The sequence below is a fragment of the Somniosus microcephalus genome, chromosome 8, assembly GCF_052327205.1.
Source record: "Somniosus microcephalus isolate GS21.2 chromosome 8, FLI_Smic_1.0, whole genome shotgun sequence".
Classification (NCBI taxonomy): domain Eukaryota; kingdom Metazoa; phylum Chordata; class Chondrichthyes; order Squaliformes; family Somniosidae; genus Somniosus; species Somniosus microcephalus.
The window spans coordinates 268,324,666-268,330,875 of record NC_140994.1 but is presented as its reverse complement, the minus strand read 5'-3'; positions in this window follow the sequence as shown (position 1 = coordinate 268,330,875).

Below are 6,210 nucleotides of genomic sequence, written 5' to 3'. Positions count from 1 at the left end.
TTAGTCAGAGGAATTATTTAAAACTAAACACAGTGAGCGCCTCAACCAGGAGGAACATTGCTTCAATTTTTATCCTCTGTCTGTCTGTGTCTCTCTCTCTCTCTCTCTCTCTCCCTGCCCCCTCTCTCTCTCTCTCTCTCTGCCTGCCTCTCTCTGGCCTTCTCCAGAGGTCCTACCATCGGATTCTGGCCAACTGGGTTCACCTTACTGACGTTAAGTGTCGGAGTTCGCTGGACACAACATGTGACCAAGGATCCCTCAAAACTGAGGTCAATGCGGGTCACGAGAAAACCCTCCAAGGGCAGCACGGTGGCATAGTGGTTAGCACTGTTGCCTCACAGCGCCAGGGACCCGGGTTCGAATCCGGCCTCGGGTGACTGTCTGTGTGGAGTTTGCACATTCTCCCCGTGTTTGCGTGGGTTTTCTCCGGGTGCTCCGGTTTCCTCCCACAGTCCAAAGATGTGCGGGTTAGGTTGATTGGCTATGATAAATTGACCCTTAGTGTTAGGGGGATTAAATATGTGGGGTTACGGGGATCGGGTGGGATATGTGTCGGTGCAGGCTCGATGGGCCGAAATGGCCTCTATCTGCACTGTGGGGTTTCTGTGATTCTGTGACGCGTCGTACCAGATGCAAAGGAAGATGTTTGTGTTTGGCGGAGGCCAATCATCTCAGCCCCAGGACATCGCTGCAGGAGTTCGTCCGGGACTTCATCTTCAGCTGCTGCTTCATAAGGTTGGGAGTGGGGCCGTTCATTGATTTCAGAGTTCAGCCCCATTCACAACTGCTCTGATAATGAAGCAGCCCATTCCAGCCTGGAGCAGAACCAGGGACGGGTAACATCTGCGGCACATCTGTGCCAGGTGGTGACCAGCTGCAAGAAGCCAAGAAGCCAAGTACCCCCTTGCCCTCCACACCATTGCCGAAACCCCCACCATCAATATCTCGGAGGCCACGACTGATCTGCAGGTGAACTAGACCAGGCTCATCAACTCTTAACTACTAGAGCAGGGCAGAAGCAGGGTGGTCTGTGGTAAGTAGCTTGTCCCCTGACTCCCCAAACCACCTCCATCATTATCTACAAGGCTCAGGTCAGGTGTGTGATGAAATGCCTGGATGGTGACGGCTACAGCAACACTCAAAAGTTCGATACTGTCTGATTAGAGCTTAACTAGAGCCCCAATCACTGGACTCGATATCCACCACCGGCGTACCGTGGCTGCAGTGTGTACCATCTACAAGATGCACTGCAGCAACTCACCAAGGCATCTTCGGCAGGACCTCCCAAACCCACGACCTCTTCCACCTCGAAGGACAAGGGCAGCAGGCGCATGGGAACACCACCACCTCCAAGTTCCCCTCCAACTCTCTCACCGTCCTGACTTGGAAGTATATCGGCTGTTCCTTCATCGTCGCTGGGTCAAAATCCTGGAACTCCCTCCCTAACAGCACTGTGGGAGCACCTTCACCACACGGACTGCAGCGGTTCAAGAAGGCGGCTCACCACCACCTTCTCAAGGGCAATTAGGGATGGGCAATAAATGTTGGCCTCGCCAGCAATGCTGATATCCTGAAAATAAATGTTTAAAAACTTTGACATATTGGGGCTAATCAGGGAGAGATGCCAAATTTATAAAAGGCAGGTAATCCTTGACTAATTGAATTTTTTGATGAAATCACATAATGTAGATAAGGGGAATGGGGTAGATGTATATACAGATTTCCAAAGGGACATGAGCGATCCCAGGGCACTACTGGCGAAGAGCAGGGGCGTTCTCCCCGGTGTCCTGGGGCCAATCAACATCACTTTAATAGCATTATCCGATCATGTCTCAGACTACCATGTGTGGGAGCTTGCTGTGTCTCCTATGTTAGAGCAGTGACTACACGTCGAACCGCACCTCATTGGCTGTGAAGCTTTGGGACGTAGAAAAAGCTCTTTTTTTTCTTTTCATAAAATCTTTGAAAGGGAATTATATAGTTGCTTGAAAAAGTGGAACATTTAACGATATTGAACCGAAGAGTAGGATTAGATTGGGTGGAGAAAAAGACTGCTGAAGATTCGATGGGCTGAATGGTCTGTTTTGGGGAATTGGGATTAAAATAGTTCCAGTTATTGAGCTAGGATTGAATGGCCAACTTCTGTGCTGTAATAAAATGCTATGTTCAAGTTGAATATCGGACATTTATTCCTTCTGTTATGGCCAAAGAACCAAGGGGGCGTTGAGATTGTTGTGATCTGGAACGCGCTGCCTGAAAGGGCGGTGGAAGCAGATTCAATAGTAACTTTCAAAAGGGGAATTGGATAAATACTGGAAAAGGAAAAAATTTGCAGGGCTACGGGGAAAGAGCAGGGGGAGTGGGGCTAATTGGAGAGTTCCTTCAAAGAGCCGGCACAGGAACGATGGGCCGAATGGCCTCCTGTGCCGTGTGATGCTGGTGTGTGTGGATGTTGGCACAGTGCTGCCCTCTGGAGCCTGTCCTTTATTTCAGACGTGTGGCATCTAACCGACCGTCTCTTTCACAGAGACTCACTGGCACTGATGGCCTGAGACTGCGCTGTGTCTGGGCTCTGACCGTCACTGCCTGCCTCCTACACCCAGTGCTCCCGTGGACAGTGCCCGTCACTCCCTTAACGTGTCTCCCTTCTTTTCACTCAGTCCTTGCAAAAAGGCCAGCATCTCCTGAACAATCAGAATGGGATCTCTCGGTCACTAATGACCAGATCGACAGCAACTTGCTGAGTAAAGAAAGAAAGAAAGTCTTGCATTTCTCCAGCGTCTTTCACCACCACCGGGCATCTCAAAACGCTTTACAGCCAGTGAAGTACTTTTGAAGTGTAGTCACTGTTTTAATGTAGGGAACGCAGCAGCCAATCTGCGCACAGCAAGCTCCCACAAACAGCAATGTGATAATGACCAGATAATCTGTTTTAGCGATGTTGATTGAGGGATAAATATTGGCCCCAGGACAAACTCCCCTGTTCTTCTTTGAAATAGTGCTATGGGATCTTTTATGCCCACCTGAGAGGGCAGATGGGGCTTCGGTTTAATATCTCATCCGAAAAACAGCCCCTCCGACAGTGCAGCGCTCCCTCAGTACTGCCCCTCCGACAGTGCAGCGCTCCCTCAGTACTGCCCCTCCGACAGTGCAGCGTTCCCTCAGTACTGCCCCTCTGACAGTGCAGCGCTCCCTCAGTACTGCCCCTCCGACAGTGCAGCGCTCCCTCAGTACTGCCCCTCCGACGGTGCGGCGCTCCCTCAGTACTCCCCTCCGACAGTGCAGCACTCCTTCAGCACTGCTCAGCCTAGCTTTATGTGCTCAAGTCCCTGGCGTGGGTCTTGAACCCACGACCTTCTAACTCCGAGGCGAGGGAGCAACCACCTGAGCATTGCTGCATTTTTATAGCGCCTTTTAACATCGTAAAATGTCCCAATGTGCTTCACAGGAGCGCAGTATCTTCTAGCAACAGCAGCGGGTGTGAGCTTCACAAAAGAGAGAGGTAGCGAGGTGGAGAGGTTTAGGGGGGGAATTACAGAGCTCAGGGCCTTGGCAGCTGAAGGCACAGCCACCAATGGTGGAGTAATTAAACTCGGCGATGGGCCAAAGGCAGAATCGGCTAGCTTCTCCTAGATCCTCAGTGCAGGGGCGAGGAGATGTGAAGCATTTATCGGTGCTCCATTGTTAGTGGCCGGCTCACTGTTAAGGAACCTTTGCACATTTTACCCACACTTTAAGGACCTCTATCAAATAACCATATACCTTGGTTAGACCACACTTGGAGCACTGTGCACAGTTCTAATCTCCATATTATAAAAAGGATATAGAGGCACAGGCGAAGGTGCAAAGAATATTTACAAGAATGATACCAGAACTGGGAGGTTACAACTATCGGGAAAGATTGAACAGGCTGGGGCTCTTTTCTCTGGAAAGGAGAAGGCTGAGGGGAGACCTGATCGAGGTCTTTAGGATTATGAAAGGGTTCGATAGGGTAGACAGAGAGATGATGTTTCCACTTGTCGGGGGAGTTAAAAACAGAGACAACCAATCGATGGTTCAGTTCTTCACGAGGAAGGTGCTTGGCTAAGCTTTCTGCAGAGTCAGCAGGTTAGAATGCAGGCGGGTGATTAGAAGTTATGTTGGACAAGTCAAGAAAAATAACCCACAGATGTGGGGCAGCGTAGCGCGTTCATTATTTGTATTATTATGCTTGGACAAGTTGTATTAATTGAGCATAATCCTAACTGAGGAATAAAGCAGCTTAATTAGTTGTATAGTTAGGGAGACACAGGGGGAGGGAGGGGAGACAGGCTGTGAGGAACCCCTGGGCTACATTATTGGATCAGTGACACCGAGACATACACACAGACTGCACAGTCAGGAGACGGGTGTCCCGTCTACACACAATGGGGTTAAAATGGAATGAGATGGGGGACTTCAGTACTGAGGAGAGGTTGGAAAAGTTTGGACTGTTCTTGGAACAGAGAAGGTGAAGAGGTGACCGAATGGAGGTTTTCAAGATGATGAGAGGTTTTGATCAAGTCGAGAGAGAAAAACTATTCCCTCTGGTGAGTGGGTCAATAACCTGAGGTCACAGATTCAAAATAATTGGTAAAAGATCGAGAGGGGAGATGAGAAATGTTTTCACTCGGAGAGTTGTGGGGATCGGGAACGCTCGACCTGGAAAGGTGGTGGAAGCTGATTCCATCAAGAGTTTTAAAGGGAGTCGGACGGGTTCTGGAGGATGAGGAACTGACAGGGTTACGGACACAACGTGGGGGGGTGGGACTGAACACGACTCAAAGAGCCGGCACAGGCACGACGGGCCGAATGGTCTCCTCCTGTGCTGTGAGTCTCTGTGATTCTATTTCTACGATTCTATCGTTGTAACCTCATTTTACCAAATGTTTTCTGGTCTGCCTTTGAAAGGATTGGACGGAGACAGATGTGAACAACATGAGATCTGGCTCAGATCACAAGGGGGGGCTATTGTTACACCACTGGGTTTCACAGTCGGATATTGGGCGCAAATGTCAACAAAGTCTGAGGTTTCAAGAATTCAAAAAGCAGAGAAGGTTATGTTAAACTTGTATCGAACCTTGGTTAGACCTCACTCGGAGCACTGTGCACAGTCCTGGTCTCCATATTATAAAAAGGATATAGAGGCGCTGGAGAAGGTGCAGAAATGATTCACAAGGATGATACCAGAACTGGGAGGATATACTTATCAGAAAAGATTGAACAGGCTGGGGCTCTTTACTCTAGAAAGGAGAAGGCTGAGGGGTGACCTGATCGAGGTCTTTAGGATTATGAAGGGGTTCGATACGGTGGACAGAGAGATGTTTCCACTTGTGGGGGAGACCAGAACTAGGGGACATAAATATAAGAGAGTCACTAATAAATCCAATCGGGAATTCAGGAAAAACTTCTTTCCCCAGAGAGTGGTGAGAATGTGGAACTCGCTACCACAGGGAGTGGTTGAGGTGAATAGTATGGATACATTTAAGGGGAAGCTGGATAAACACATGAGGGAGAAAGGAATAGAAGGATATGGTGATGGGGTGAGATGAAGAGGGGTGGGAGGAGGCTCGTGTGGAGCATAAACACCGGCACAGACCAGTTGGGCCGAATGGCCTGTTTCTGTGCTGTAAATACTTTGTAATATGTCCAACATCCTGAACTAAAAACAGAAAATGCTGGAAACACTCAGCAGGTCATAGAAGATAGATTGGGCAGCATCTGTGTAGAGAGAAACAGAGTTAACGTTTCAGGGCCATGACTCTTCACCAGAACTGGAAGATTTTGGAGACGTAACAGTTTTTAAGCAAGTACAGAGACAGGGAAAGTGGGGGAGGAACTGAACAAAAGGGAAGGCCTGTGATAGGGTGGAAGGCAGGAGAGATTAAATGACAGAAGTGATGATGGTGCGCGGCGAAAGGAGATGATAAGAGAAATTAGAGAACAAAAGTGGTGTTGAGAGGATGTAAGAATGGAAGTCTTCAGTCCCTGTCACAAAGTCTGTCCACGAGCCACTAAATCCACCCCCTCCCTGACCACTGTCTGAGGCTCAACCAACGTCCTGTGACCCCGAGGTGAGCTTCCAATCACACAATCCTCTCCATCACCAAGACCGCCTACTTCTATCTCCGTAACATGGCCCAACTCCGCCCGCCTCAGCTCATCTGCTGCTGAAACCCTCATCCATGCCTT